The sequence below is a fragment of the Pipistrellus kuhlii genome, unplaced genomic scaffold, assembly GCF_014108245.1.
Source record: "Pipistrellus kuhlii isolate mPipKuh1 unplaced genomic scaffold, mPipKuh1.p scaffold_m20_p_3, whole genome shotgun sequence".
NCBI lineage: Eukaryota > Metazoa > Chordata > Mammalia > Chiroptera > Vespertilionidae > Pipistrellus > Pipistrellus kuhlii.
This window is the reverse complement of record NW_023425529.1, coordinates 32,899,852-32,916,073: the sequence shown is the minus strand read 5'-3', so window position 1 is coordinate 32,916,073 and position 16,222 is coordinate 32,899,852. Positions and strand designations below refer to the sequence as shown.

At 38.5% G+C, this 16,222-nt stretch overlaps 1 protein-coding gene across 1 annotated transcript in view; it reads right to left on the bottom strand.

The window, feature by feature from the left end:
* The window catches only part of FGD4 (FYVE, RhoGEF and PH domain containing 4), a 209,452-nt gene that overhangs the window by 139,326 nt on the left and 53,904 nt on the right, over positions 1-16,222 (bottom strand). The gene's annotated exons all lie outside the window — the stretch shown is intronic.

The window sequence follows — 16,222 nt, the reverse complement described above, 5'->3', positions numbered from 1 at the left end:
TCTACCTTCACAGAGAATAATATTTCATTGCCTATTAAATTTCTTTCATAAACTAGAACAAGTTACTTTTGACAAAAAGTGTAAAAGATATGAATATATTAAACTTTGTATAACTATCCATTAAAAAATAAAGAAAATGGTGGTGTCCTCAGTTATTTATAATCTAAAATCTTGAAATTTTTAAATGTCTAACAATAGAGGACATGCTAACTAAAATAAAGTACTACTTTGGCTGTCACTCATCTATTAAATGTTTAGTAAAATGAAATAATTTAATGTTATGTGGGAAAAAGAAAGCATGAATTAAAAAAAAATCCATATACATTATAACCACAACTTTCAAAACAAACATATACAAAGATAAAACACACACACACACACACACACACACACACACACATCAAAACGTTGTCAATAGTCATACCGGATGTTTACCGTATTTTTCAGACCATAAGACGCTCCGGACCATAAGACGCACCAGTTTTTAGAGAAGGGAAATGAAGAAAAAAAGATTCTGAAACAAATAGTGTCCTAAAATATTTTATGTGCATTAAAACCCAATATCACAGTCATAAACACATGTAATCAACCCTGTAAAGTAAACAGCAGCATTTAGAACCATTTTAGAGCCAGGCAAGCACACAGAGACCACACAGAGCCGGGCAAGTAAAAAATCTTTTTTTTTAAAGTATATGTGTAGGCTATATTTGGACCATAAGACGCAGGGACTTTTCCCCCCCACTTCTGGGGGGGAAAAAGTGCGTCTTATGGTCCGAAAAATACGGTAGTTTCTTTCTCTTTACTGCCCAACAAAAGTTTGTTTAAAAATGGTTTTCTGAACAAAAACATTCACCTAACATGGTTTTTCAGTTACGTATAAAAGACCAGTAAAAGCATGATGATAAAAAGATCTAGTGAAGTCAACTAGACTTCCTATTCTAATTTCAAGAAATCCTCACTTGTGCATTACTGATGTACATTGCTAGTGTTTTAGAAGTAGAGGGGATTTTATTCCCAAACAATTGGTGATTAAACTGGCTGAAGTAGAGCTCTTGTATGTCAGCAACAGAAACAAGAAACAGAAATAAGAAATAGGAGAGAAGTTGTAGTAAAAAGTCTCACGTAAGAACGGTTAACAGTAATTGCACTTAAAGCCCAGCTCACTTTCTCTACTGTCAGGAAAGAAAGCTGTGCAAGGAATCCACAGGGCGTGTACATGAACCATAAAACTAAGAAAAAGAACAGCTTCGGGCTACAACCACAACATAAAACCACTCAAAACAAGAGCCATAATAATTTTTCAGTAACGATACCAATTAATTATCATTTAGTAGTAAACAAAAAGGCAAATGCCAATTATTTCACCTGCTCATTATATATTTCGTATTCTCAAAGTTTCAAATGGTAACCGGAGAGATTGCAGAAATGAAAATTGCAAATAACAATACTCACAGCCCCCCATAGGAGATTCCTTTTAAACATCCAGCAGGGCCTTTTACTCTTCTGATTAATCATTATTTCCTGCTTGCGGAGGAATTATCTGGATATGTGATTTTCGAGTAAAATCTATAGGCATTCTGCACCAGACACCCACACGACTTCTGTTCGACGAGGTAAAGAACTAACTAATGGGAAGTGCACAGCTAGGTTTCATAACTTTATTTCTAGCAGTGATGGAGCCTCAAGGAACTACGCAAGCAATGCATTTCAAAATCCCACGAAGGTATTTCAAAACGTAGTGAGAAAGCGCTGGAATACTGTGGTGGAATGGGAAGCATGGCGCCAACTATAGGTGACTTGATGGTAGTTACAGCCTTCAGATGTTTAACAAAATATCATTCAAAATTTCAGTGTTAAAGGATCTTTCTATATATAATACATACATATATATATATATATATATATAGATTATATGTATATATAAATATTAAACATGGCTGGTGGTAATCACTCGATGACAGTGGGAATAGTAACAGATGAAGATTTTGGGTTCTTTGCAGAATTTTAGAGAAGAATCCATATATTAATGGTTTGGATGTTATCTTTCACTTTTGTATGGGATGTTGGTGCATACGACACTGTAAAACTATGTCAGAAATAATACAATCTCATTTACTTAACCCTTATGTTTATATTAAACATATATATTATATATATTAAATATTATATATTATATATTAAACACACATATAATATTTAATATGTAATATATTATAAATATATATTTATACAAATATATAAATATCTCTATATATTAAACATATATAAATATAAAGAGAGAGAGAGAGAGAGAGAGAGAGAGAGAGAGAGAGAGAGAGAAAGAGATTTCAGAGAGGAAGGGAGAGAAAAAAGAGAAATAAAACATCAATGATGAGAGAGAATCACTTATCATGCACACCCCGCATTGGGGATTGAGCCTGCAACCCAGTAATGTGCCAAGACCAGTAATGAAACTGTGACCTCCTGGTTCATAGGTCTACACTGAGCCACAATGGGTGGACTGTTAAAGGATCTTAGGATTTATTTTTTTCATGGTGATTAGATAGTCAACAGAATAATGAAACCATGTTTAAGCTTTCCATTTCCCCCAAAGCAAGCAGCCTTCTATTTCCTTCCCAGGACACCTAGCTATTCCAAAAAACTTCATGAAAACATACCAGGATTTTAAAGAAGACACCAATGAGCAAATTTCTCATCATTGTCATGTTTACGATTTAAAGTAAAGGTTTTCATTAATACAGTAGGTCCTCGGGTTACACGGGAGATCCACTCCTACAGTGCTCGAGGTAAGAGCCCACCTACATAAGCACCTATGTCACTCACATGGAGCACATACACAGCAGTAATGAAGTGAAACAGTAAAAAAAAATTTTTTTAAAGAGAATTCCTGACCTTTATTGTGGTAAGTAAATAATAAAAAAACATAAAGCACATATGTACATACGTCAAAATGATGAAACTTTTTTTTTATAAATAAATGGGAGATGACAACGTATGTTGATTCCAACATAACCCAAGGACTGTCTGTATATCACATTATATAGACTTCCCAAAACAACTAAATGTTTATCATCATGTGGACTGAACATTTACATAATAATTCAAATTCTAATTTTCCTTTTAAGTGACATATAAATATTGTAGTCAAAATCAAACTATCAAACCTGGACTCAGTTCAATTTAGCAATATTACTTCTTTTAATTACCGAGTTTCTGAAAGAATAACAAACTAACAATAGTAGACTACCTTAAAGCACTTGAGGAAACTTCAATGGGTAAAATTAAACAAACATTTAATGTAGCTTCCAACAAGTGGAAGAATGGAAGACACTACTTGGGGAAACACACACTAAAATCATCAAGTCTTAGAATTTTGAAATCCTCCCATTGTATGAGTAAGAAAACTGAGGCGGAGAGGGTTTAGACATAGCTATGTTGATATTAATGGACAAGCCATTTTAGATCTTCTGATAGATTTTTTTTTTCAGTGCAATTTCCATAAAATATAGGTACATATATTTTGGGCAGTTTTATAACTTTATTCGCCATACAGCAGTTCGTTCTTCTCCATAGTAACTGTAGATTTTTTTTAAGTGGTGACAGGTATGTAGGTAACCAATGAATAGAGCTTGTTTGGTGAATCTTCATCCTCATTCCATGTTCTGGACAACTGCATCCAGATAAGTATGGGGCATTCCTTACTCCTTTGGCCCAGACATCTTGCTTGAGCCCAGTGTCGATGCATATGTCTGGAGTTCCCATCTTCTTTATGGTAAGTTTCTGAATCTCGCTGAGTGCCCGAGGGGCACGCTTCTTGAAACCCACTCCATGGATACACCTGTGAATGCTGATGGTGTGCTCTCGGGTCAATACCTAGTTGATGGCAGAGAACAGCCCTTGTACTCTTCTTTGTGGGAGCCATTATGTCGGGCCCACACCTCGGAAAGGAAGGGCGTTATCTTTCTAAGTTAGCTCTTTCTTAAATATGCTGTCATCCAGCCTGTTTTCATGAGGTGAGTAACCCGCCTTGAGTACTTGAGTAACCATCGCTTAGAGTCTAAATGAAAGTTATCAGAAGCGTTGAAAGTCAATCTCTACTAAGTAAAAGATACAGTAAGGAAACATGGTATGTTCTCATAAGCGCTAATGCCTTCCAAACTTCATTCATCCAAGCGCCATGCCCAGCCAGCTCTGCAGAGGACTGGGGTGTCCTCTGCAGTCAGAGCGGGCTTTGCACCGGAAAGTTGGTGTCTATGCTCAGGCATGAGTGATGAAGTCAAAGGAGGATGTCAGCACTTTTGGTTCCCCCTCTCCTGCTCGGGGATGCAGCAGGAAACTTCAAACTGACCACATGCCAGTGAACTATTTGCTGAAACTCAAACGGCCCCACTCTGCTACAGTGCACCAGGACTGGCAGGGTCTTAATGTGGTTCTTGACCTCTTTTTTTTCTGCGTGGCAGCAGTGTAGTGGGCAAAGAAAATGCTTAGGGAATAGAATTTCTGATTATCTGATACTGTACATTGTAGATTTTCATATATCTTCATAAACCTTTTCACTGTTCATTCGTATGTTACGTGACTATAACTGTAGGAACAATGCTTTTTAATTTATTTTTCAGTTTGCTGCTTACATTTTGGTTTCCTGGACTTTATAAAAACAGATTTATTCCTCTTGGCTTTAAATCAAGTGACTTTGATCAGGCACACACAGGTGTTTAGTTTAAATCTGAGAATGGCTTTAGGAATCATGATATCGACAAAAATATGTAACCCTCCCCACCCCCTAACCCCCCAAAAATTATGTGGCTAAAAAGAAATCTTCATAAAAAGAAAGTAAAAAAGCTATCTTTTCCAAACACCACCATCATTTTATTCCCTATCTCAATAAAATTAATAGTGTTATCTATCACTACACCTGTATACTAAACTTATTATGTGCCCTTTTCTCATAACAGCCCTAACAAAGTGATACTATTTGTTCCATTTACATAGATGGTGAAATTGAGAACTAAAGTTAAATAACTTTGCCAGAGAAGTAAACAGCAGAATTGCAATTCAAACCCTGGACTGTTTAACTGCAAAACCAGTTCTCTAAAATGGAAAATGTCTGCTTATTCTCCCAAAGTTTTCTCAAAACTATTAAGCTGGGATGCAAAAATAAAAACGTTTAACCTATATCTGAGTTTTCTTGCTTTTATCACCAAATTCAAAACCTAAAACTGGTAAACTTCCTCTTTTTACATCATATGACTCTTTTCATAACTAAATTCCTCAAAACTTTGTAAGTAATTCATTTGTAAGCAAATAGTTTTACACATAACCTAATTTGGTAGGATCATTTTTAGAATAACTTAAGATTTCGCCCGAGCAATAATCAGTTTTATTTTAATTCGCTTACTGGTCATGAGAACAAGAAGAGTAAATGTGTCACTTCCTCAAGGTCACTTTTCGCCAAAAATAGAACTCTGGTGTAAGGTCTGGTTGCTAAACCACGCTTCCCCTGCAATGGTAAGCTGCCATTGGTAAGCTTGTCACTAAGAAACAGAAAAGAAGAAGAAAAAGATGGGATATGTAAAATATGTTCCTATTGCTATCTCCTTCTCATACTTGACCATCCCCTCTATTTTGCTCATTTCCCATACCGTGGGTTGCCCATTTCCCATACTGTAGATTCTATATTACAATTATGGGAAGAAACTGCATGGCCTTGGCAGATAAGGAAAAAACCTTATTCCTATTTCAAACATGAAACGAATGTTTCATTTTCTTTTCTGATTAAAATACGGGATTTTAGCCCAGCTGGCGTGGCTCGGTGGTTGAGCACTGAACTATGAACCAGGAGGTCACAGTTTGATTCCCGGTCAGGGCACATGCTTGGGTTGTGGGCTCGATCCCCTAGTAGGGGGCATGCAGGAGACAGCTGATCAATGATTCTCTCTCATCATTGATGTTTCTATTTCTTCCTTCCTCTTGAAAATCAATAAAAAAATACATATTTTTAAAAATATATGGGATATAGCCTCAAAAATGAAGATTCTTTTTAAAATTGTCTTGTTAAATTAATTTCTTCTATTAAAAATGCTTTTCATTGATTCCCAGAGGAAGGAGAGAGAAAGAGACATTGATATGAGAGACATTGACGTGACCTTCACTTGGTTGGTTGTCTCCTCTACGTTTCCCAACCAGGGACTAAACCTGCAATCTAGGTATGTGCCCTGATTGGGTATCGAACAGAAGAGATGTTGGTGTACAAGACAAGGCTCCAATCAACTGAGCCACCTGGCCAGGTCTCTTCTATTTAAATTTACTTAATACATATTATTATCTTTTGATTTATAAATTTAAGGCAGTTCACTAAGACATGTGTAGGTACCTGCACATATAGTATTCGGCATATGTCTAAAGCAGTACCACCAACTTTTAAAATAGTTCTTTTCATTTTTATTACAAATACTAGAGGCCCAGTGCATGAAGTTCGTGCATGTTGGGGGTGTCCTTCATCCTGGCCTGCACCATCTCCAATCTGGGATCCCTCTCACAATCCGGGACTGCTGGCTCCTAACCGCTCCTCTGCCAGCCTGATTTTCGCCTAACTGCTCCCCTGCATCATGATCACTCCCAATTGCCCTCCCCTGCCATGACCCGCCTCCTCTGCTGAGACCCACCTCCTCTGCGGGAGGCAGTGGAGACAATGGGACTGGCCTCTTCTGTGCTGTGCAGAGCCGCGGGCCCCCCAGGCTTTATTGTGTGGAGCAGCCATGACGCCTTGCCTCCGCTGTGCGCACGGCCATCTTGTGCCAATGTCGCACAAGGACATGACGGAACCTAGGCTTTTATTATATTGGATGCACACACAACAGAGATGTCATAAGTCATTTCTTGGATCTACTTGTATTTAGTCCTTGCTGTTGAGCCGTTTTCTTTGCTCTTACCATCTCAACAAGTTCCCTATCATTTCAGACAGGCCTTCTTTGTCCTTGTCAGTCTACATAGAAATTACAGAAGTACTTTTAGATGTACTTACTGGTTGGTATGTTTCCAAAGCTTGTTCCAAAAGCTCCTGTTCTGTTATCCAAGGGGTGAAATCTGTGAACATACCTTCAAATCATTGTGAAGGTATTGCCTGCTTGAGGCACTGAAGACTCTGTTCTTTTCTTTTTTAAAATATATTTTATTGATTTTTTAACAGAGAGGAAGGGAGAGAGATAGTTAGAAACATCGATGAGAGAAACATCGATCAGCTGCCTCCTGCACAGCCCCCACTGGGGATGTGCCCACAACCAAGGTACATACCCTTGACCGGAATCGAACCTGGGTCCTTTCAGTCCACAGGCTGACGCTCTATCTACTGAGCCAAAATGGTTTCAGCCTCTGTTCTTTTAAAAACTTATCAAAAATATTTTTATGTCATTTCCTCAATGAAAGTCAAGTGTTTAAAGACTCTTTGCTTTTTTGATGACATCTTTGGTGGTCTATAGATTCCAGAAGAAGAATGCATGTTCACATAATTAGCAATAACATTCCATTTGAATTTGTGGCATTAGGAAAGAGATCCACAGATTTAATTAGTAACTGCTGATCATATTCTGACCAATTTTGACTGCAATTTCTACCTTCACCATTTGACTTCTTAAATGTTTATCACATATGAGCCTCAGCTTCCTCTTTCTTGTTTCTAATTTGCTCATTTCTCTTTTTTTAAATATATTTTATTGATTTTTTTACAGAGAGGAAGGGAGAGGGATAGAGAGTTAGAAACATCGATGAGAGAGAAACATCGATCAACTGCCTCTTGCACACTTCCTACAGGGGGTGTACCCGCAACCAAGTTACATGCCCTTGACCAGAATTGAACCTGGGACCCTTCAATCCACAAGCCAATGCTCTATCCACTGAGCCAAACTGGTTAGGGCTAATTTGCTTGTTTCTTTCTTCTGTTTTTCCAGGGCAGTCTTTTCTATTTTGAGAATGATGTGTTTCCTTCAAACAAACACTGTAAACTTGCTAATTCAAGTTGCTCACAAAGTTTTCCCACTTCTATCATTTCTAATCTGCACTTTGTTTTCACAAGTGATCCCAGGTCTTGCATGAGCTTTGAAATTTTTGTCTTTCCCTTTTAATGGCTTTTGTCTGGCTATTTTGTCCTTCTTTGTTAATAATGCATTGCAAGGAGTAAATCAGAAGTCAGTGTGTGAGTGATGGTGGTGCCTGGATGTCCACATCACTAGGGGGGCAGCAGCATGATGGTGCCAGGGTCAGCCCCAGGGGCACAGCAGTTCACATACAGGCTGAGGGAGTTCAGTGTCCCCTCAGGCTCTAGCAGTCCTGCCAGCTGACCCTTCTGCAGTGGAAAAAATTCTATATTTATGCTATATAATAAGATAGCCACATGAGCACTTGTGTGACCAAGGGACAAAAAATAATTTTATTTTACTTAAATTTAGAAACAACCTGTGGCTAGCAGCATAGCCCTAAAGTCTGGGTATATATTTCATTCTTAACACTTTTTATTTTAAAATAGAGCCACAGGAAGTTGCAAAAATAGTACTAAGAGGTCCAGTTTCCCCTGTGCTTTTTTTTCCCCCCCAAAGTGTATCACTACAGTATAATATCAAAACCAGGAAATTGACACAGGTACAATGTATATTTAGTTTTATGTCATTTTTTTCTCTTGTATAGAGTTGTATTGCACTGAACAGTTTGGCTCAGTGGATAGAGCATCGGCCCAGGGAAGGAAGGATCATGGGTTCGATTCTGGTGAAGGGCACATGCCTGGGTGTGGGTTTTATCTCCAGTAGAGGGCATGCAGGAGGCAGCCAATCAATGATTCTCTGTCATCATTGATGTTTCTCTCTCTCTCCCTCTCCCTTCCTCTCTGAAAGCAATAACAATATATTAGAGTTGTGTAACCACCACCTCAATCACAATACTCATCACCACAGAGAACTCCTTTGTGCTGTCCCTTTACAGTTATCCCCAGCACTCTTATCCCCACCATGCCTAGCCTCTGGCAGCCACTAATCTATTCTTTATTTCCTATCATGTTGTCACCTACAAACGCTGCACAGGTGGAAGCACACATCACTCATACACTAACCTCTGATTTATTCCATGCACTGCATATGTGACTCTCTGAGGCTGGCCTTTTTCAACGGGCATAATGCCCTTGAGATCAATTAGACTTCTTGGCATGCATCAATAGCATGGTTCCTTTTTATGGCTGTGTCGAATTCCATAGCATGGATGTACCACAGCTGGTTTTTATCTATAATATTATGTTAACAACATTAGGTTGTTTGAAGTTTTAGGGTTTTATAAATAAAACTGCTATGATCATTCTCACACAGATTTTAGTGCAGATTTCATTTCTCTGGGATAAAGGCTTAGACATGTGACTGACAGATTGTGTGATGAGTGGACGTCCACCTGTTTTTTAAATACTTTTTATTGATTTCAGAGAGGAAAGGAGAGGCTCAGATAGAAACATCAATGATGAGAATTATTGATTGACTGCCTCCTGCACGCCCCCTACTGGGGATTGAGCTGGCAGCCCAGGCATATGCCCTGACAGGAATTGAACTGTGACCTCCTGGTTCACAGGTTGACTATGTATATATTTTCATTTACTTAGAGCTTCAATTACTTTCAACAGTACTTCGTAGGTTTCATGGGTATATCCTTTAAAAGCAACCTAAATAATAAATTAGAAATTGCTTACAAATGCTACCAAAATAAAAAGTGATAGTCCAAACAAGTTTTGAAAGTAAAAATTATCTTATTGAACTAAAGTTAAAAATCAAAAGTATCTTAAATCCAAATATGCCCATGAAGGGCAAATAAGCATATTTTTCTGAAAGACACAGTTTATATAATTTACAAAGAAATGAAAGGGCACCACAGGGAATTTTACAATTAAAACAGTAATTTTACTCCCTAGCTGCTTAAAGATCAACCTTCATCATGAATGACATGGTAACCGTCCAGACAAGGAGGTTCTTGACCAACAGACTTTTCAGTGCAAATCAATGGTCATTTGATACCCTTCACCCTCAGAAGCAACAGTATCCAAGACAGAAATTCAGGAAAAACTAGCCAAAGTGTATAAGACCACACCCGATGGCATCTCTGTATTTGGATTCAGAACCCAGTTTGGTGATGGCAAGACAAAATGGCTTTGACATGATTTATGATTCCTTGGATTATGCAAAGAAAAATTAACCCAAACACAGACTTGCAAGACATGGCCTATATGAGAAGACCCCAAGGAAACAGAGGAAGGAATGCAAGAACAGGATGAAGAAAGTCAGGGGGACTGCAAAGGCCAATATTGGTGCTGGCAAAAAGAAGGAGTCAAGATTCTTCGATGACTTTATTTGTGATGGTTGTGCAGATTTTTTAGGAGAGGATTAATAAACTATAAACTTCTATGTGAAAAAACAAACAACAGTAAACAGAGCAGATTAGAATTATAAGGGAGGATAAAATAAGTATCTTCCAATTATACGCAGCACGGTTTTCCTCACCTTTTTTGATTATTATGTTTATTCTATGAATCAAACCTGTTCATTACATGTGCAGTTACAGTGCAAGATTAGGGCTCTAAATCATATAACTGTAATTACATAACTGTATAAATGATATTTTTAAAGAGTAGTGATAAAAAATAATGCTTTATGAATTTTGCTGCTTAGCTATTTACAGAAGGAAGGTCAAGTAGGAAAATAATTCTGTTGAATAATAAATGTATTAATATTAACTATTTAGACAATTTACTGAAGCTATGGGGAAAGTCGGATATGAGAAAAATCAAAGGGATTAAAATTATTTAACCCAGAAATGAGAATTCTGCAAAAATACCTAGAAGATAATCAGGAAGTTACATATCTATCCAAGGGAAATAAAGGATAATTTTTTTAACATACCCAAGAATACATCTGTAACAATTGGAGCTCAAAACAATGATAATGCAGCAAGTAGGTTGTACAAACCTTGAAATAAGGAAGGTCCTATTGATGATGAATGAAATATAGCTGTGAAGGCCTGAGACGATCAAAATAACTTAGGATTCTCGCCCCGACCCCAATATTCTATAAGTGTACAATCCAAACTTTCAGAAAACATGTCCAGTTTTCAAATCTGACTTAGAAAGAAGAATATGAAGACTGTATTTGAAGAGCAAATAATAGTGACCATTTCCTGTTCACCTCTATGTCTCCCAGGTGCTTTATTGGTTCACACAATAATTGCTTGATGAGGAGCACGTACTGAGGATATCTCAAAGCAAATGGAATTACAATTTGTGGAGAGATGAAAGAAGATAATTTCTGGAAACCGAGAGTTGGAGATCATTTTCTAAACTATTAATAATGATATCATGCCAAGGAAGTTTGATGGTGGATGGAGAGAATCAAGAAGAAGCTGGAAGGACTTCTCATATTAAGTCAAACACCTGTATCACAATCATTATATCCCCACTACCCATAATCTCACTGCTAAGTATGTCTCACCACCAGACATACTTAGCAGTAATAGGGTCTGAGTAAAATAAAGAAGAAAAACACAAGTAGAAGAACCAATGAGAGAGAGACAGACAGAAAAGGAGGAAGTATGTTATTAGTAACACTTAACAACTATTCAGATGAGAGAGAGTAAAACTAAAAACAAGTAAGCAAAACTTACTTGTTTTTAGTGTGCCCCCAAAACATTTTTTATAATCAAATGAAAGAAAAATATTCAAATTACCTCAATACTGAACAACTTATTGGTGCCACATAATAATGTATATTAGTAACCAAACTCAAAAGCATGAAACCAAAGCTAAAAACAGGAACCAAAGTTAAAGGTCAAAGATTGAATATATGTCAGAGTCTACAAATCTTAAAGCTACAGGATGTATTTAAATGCCATTGAATCCTTATTGTAATACAGCATTAATTTGATTTTTTTTAATGAAGCATCACACTGGATAGGGACATATTTATTAAAATAAGTGCTTAACAAATTCAGAAAGCCATTTATTAGCCTGTATGAGCTAACCTAATAGATCATCCGGGTGAGTAAGCAACAATAGAAGCAACTCCTGCTGCCACCTGTTTTGTCCTCTCATGCCAAAGTAGAGACAGCTGCACACAGAAGCTCCAAATGACAGAAAACCGTGGAATTCTTTCATCCCATTATCGCCCACTGCCTTTACCACAACCATTTCTACAATGTGCACAGAGCCCGCCTTTCACTGTCCACAACTCTTAAACAGCATTTAGTCCGTATTTTAAGAAATGGAGTCTGTGGAAGGGGACTATTTCTCTGCACTCAGTAACATACAGTATGAGGCAACCTTTACTAAAAATAACAGTTCAATGCTAAAACCAAGTAAGGTACATTATGCATTCAGATGTCCCCGTCACGTAGACATCTTGACATAACCAAAGGTGAAGAGCATGATTACATTGATGAGGAATTTAAAAGTGTAATTCTACCAAAAATAAAAAATAAAAAATAAAAAATGACTTCTGTCCACCAGTGAAATATAACATTTAAAATGTCCAGATATTGAGAGGTTCTGTCTATATGTCTTCTTTTAAACCTCCTTCTAGAGTTTGACCCTTTCGTCAAGTGATAAACAAATTACTTTTCACCTAATCCTAACTTTAGCCGAGTGCCTTATCAGTAAAAACACACACAACACAAAGGAAAAAACCTTAACAGGTTACAGAGGGTTAATGATAGCCACAAATCCTCTGTCACTATCCCAAGAGGGGAGGTCTATTTCTCCACCTCCTAGAATCTGGGCTGGGTCTATGACGGTTTGTCCAACAGCAACGGGCAGAAATGACATTGCGCCAGGTCTAGGCTAACGCTTTAAGGGGCCTGGCAACTTCTGCTTCCTCCACTTTGGAATCCAGATGCCATACTGTGAGAAGGTTCAAGCAGCCTATGTGAAAGAGAATAAAGGTCCCAGCTGACGACTTCAGCTAAAATCCCCGCTGAGAGTCGGCAAGCATCAACTTGCCAGCTGTCTAAGTGAGCTATCTTGGAAAGAAACCCTACAGCCCTAAGCGAGCTGTCCCAGCTGACAACACGCAGGCCAGAGATGAGCCATCCTATCAAACCCTGGCCAAGTCTCAAAATTGTGAGCAAGATAAATGTTTGTTGTTGTTTTTTTATGCCAATAATGTTGGGATTGATTTGTTATGCAGCTATAGATTACTGAAACAAAATCTGGCACCAGAATTGGGGTCCCACTGCTACAAAAACCCAAAATATGTACTGCCTTTGGATCTCAGTGAGGGGCAGAAGACAGAGGTGACTGTTAATAAAGATTTGAAAAAGTGAAGAAATGCTAATGGTGGCTGAAAAAAGGGAACGACATTATGTATGGCAGTGTGTGCAGTAATGTGGAAGGTCAAAAGTTATCCAGTTCCAGGGATCTGAGGAGAATTCCAGGAAGAATGTTGAAAGTACCAACTGGCTTTTCTTAGCTGCCTGTGATAAAATACAGGAGTAGTGGGATGAACAAAAAAGAAACCGTTTGGTTCCTTTCCAAACAGAATTTAGAGGAATTAAACATAAAGGAGTCGAACTTGGTAAGTTCCCAGATAAAACTATTCCTCATTTCAGTATCTTAGCAAATGACGCACAAAATAAGAAATAGCTCAGGGCAAAGATCAAATCCTGTGGCCTTAAGGATGTGGCTTTGTAGAGACTCATAAAGTTTTGTGTGTTTTTTTTTAATATATTTTATTGATTTTTTTTTTTTTATAGAAGAGAAAGGGATAGGGATAGAAAGCTAGAAACATCAATGAGAGAGAAACATCGACCAGCTGCCTCCTGCACACCCCCTACCAGGGATGTGCCCGCAACCAAGGTACATGCCCTTGACTGGAATCAAACCTGGGACCTTTCAGTCCGCAGACCAACGCTCTATCCACTGAGCCAAACCGGTTTTGGCGAGACTCATAAAGCTTTTAAGCAGTTCCTCAGAGACTCTTTCCATTTAGACCAGTGACCCTAAAACTCCGTGTGTGCCAGACACAGCTCAGGGGATTGCTGAAACCCAGATTGCTGGGCTGGATCCTCACAGTTTGATTCAACAAATCTAAAATGGGGCCTGACCTCTGTAGTCCATTTCAATTCCCAGGTGATGCTAATGCTGGTGGTACAGGCAACCACACTTTGCAAATCAGAGGTAGACCAAAAGGCTTGTAAGAATTTTAAGGGTGCATCTTAAGGACTGACTATCTCTACCAGACACTAGAACCTTAAAGGTTATTTTCACACAACATTGATGTAAAGGTCGTCCAAGGTAGAGAGAAAGTTCTGTCTCAAAGAGATTTGTGGAAATGGTTTTTCTCTAATGCTGTGAACCCCAAAAAGATACATGGGAAAACCCACAAAGACTTTGAGAAATGTATCCATCGAACATTATCAGCCTGGATTGGAAAGACAGAAATAGTTTGAAATAAAAATATATCAGCGCCTTATGCAGAAACAGAGGCTGCAAACATGAACCATCTCTGGTGGAAAAGTAAGAAGAGTCAGAAAATACAGCCCAGAGCCTAGAGGATGGAGATAAGAGTCATGCAAACTGGCCCCTAAACAAGGAGCCACAGACATATACCTCGCTAGGTTTCAGAGCGGCCTATTGGTCCTCCCATGTCCCCACTTCTGCCCTTTTTAAAAATTCACATACCATACAATTCACTCCAAGTTTGCAATTCAAAGATTTTTATAATAGTAAATTCAGATACAATCAGTTACTTTTAAGAAACCTGAACACTTTAGTTACCACGCTCTCCCTCACACAGCCCTCGGAAATCACCAATCTATTTGCTGTCTCTATAGATTTGCCTATTGTAGGTATAAGGGAATCATACAAGATGTGGCCTTCTGTGACTGGCTTCTTTCACTTAGCGTATTTTGAAGGGTTCATCCACACTGTAATATGTATTAGTACCTCATTCCATTGTGTGGATATCCTACATTTTATTTATCCATTCTTCGGTTGATGGATACTTGAGTTGTTTCCACCTTTTGGCTCTTACAAAGTCAAGTTGTAAGAACATTCATGTACAAGTTTTGTATGGATACGTGATTTTCTTTCTCTTGGGTTTATGCTTAGGTATGAGATTGCTTGGTCCTATGACAACTCTGTTACAATTCAATGTTTTAACATTTTGTGAAACTGCCAGACTACTATTTCTAAAGTGATTGCATTTATATATTTATTTAGAGAGAGAGGAAAAGAGAGGGAGAGAGAAAGAGAGAGGGATAGAAAAAATCAATGTGAGGAAGAAACATGGACCTGCTGCCTCCTGCATGACCTCTACTGGGGATCGAGCCTACAGCCTGGGCATGCACACTGACAGGAATTGTCCCGTAGTGTATGGGACACTGCTCAACCAACTGAGCCACTCCAGCTGGGCCTGGCTACATCTTTTTACATTTCCACCAGCAACTGTTCCACAGCCTCTAATGCCTTTTTGAAGGGGCATGTCTGTTGAGATTTTCCTATCCCTGCCTTATTATTGTATATGTGTGTGTGATGAGGGAGGTATATCATTTGTCTCTTTAGTTCACAGGTGTTCAGAGATTAGCTATACTGAAAGAGCCTCATCAGCTCTTTGACCTGATTTAGAACATGAGATCCTGAACTAAGCTGATGTGGTAATGAGGTCAGATAGTGAAGGTCTTGTGTGGGGGTCAGCACTGTTTACATGTGTGAGGGGCCAGAGAGCACACACCCTGGTCAATTGTTATTTTGGTGACCACCTCCAATGAACTCCACTTCTGAGTATTCGAGTCTCTGCATAGTCCCTTCTCACACTGACTCTGGGATGGGTCTACTGCTGCTTAGACCAGTGGTTGACAAACTCATTAGTCAGCAGAGCCAAATATCAACAGGACAACGATTGAGATTTCTTTTGAGAGCCAAATTTTTTAAACTTAAACTTCTTCTAATGCCACTTCTTCAAAACAGACTTGCCGAGGCCGTGGTATTTTCTGGAAGAGCCAAACTCAAGGGGCCAAAGAGCCACATGTGGCTTGTGAGCTGCAATTAGCCGACCATGGGCCTACACCATTAAAATATGGCAGAAATGATGCAGGGCCAATTCTGGGCTTAGCCCTTAACTGGTTGGGCAGCATCCACCTCTTCCCTTGTGGAACTCAGATACCACAAGGCAACCCAAGCCGCCACTGGGTCCCTCTGAGCTCCTCTCCAAGC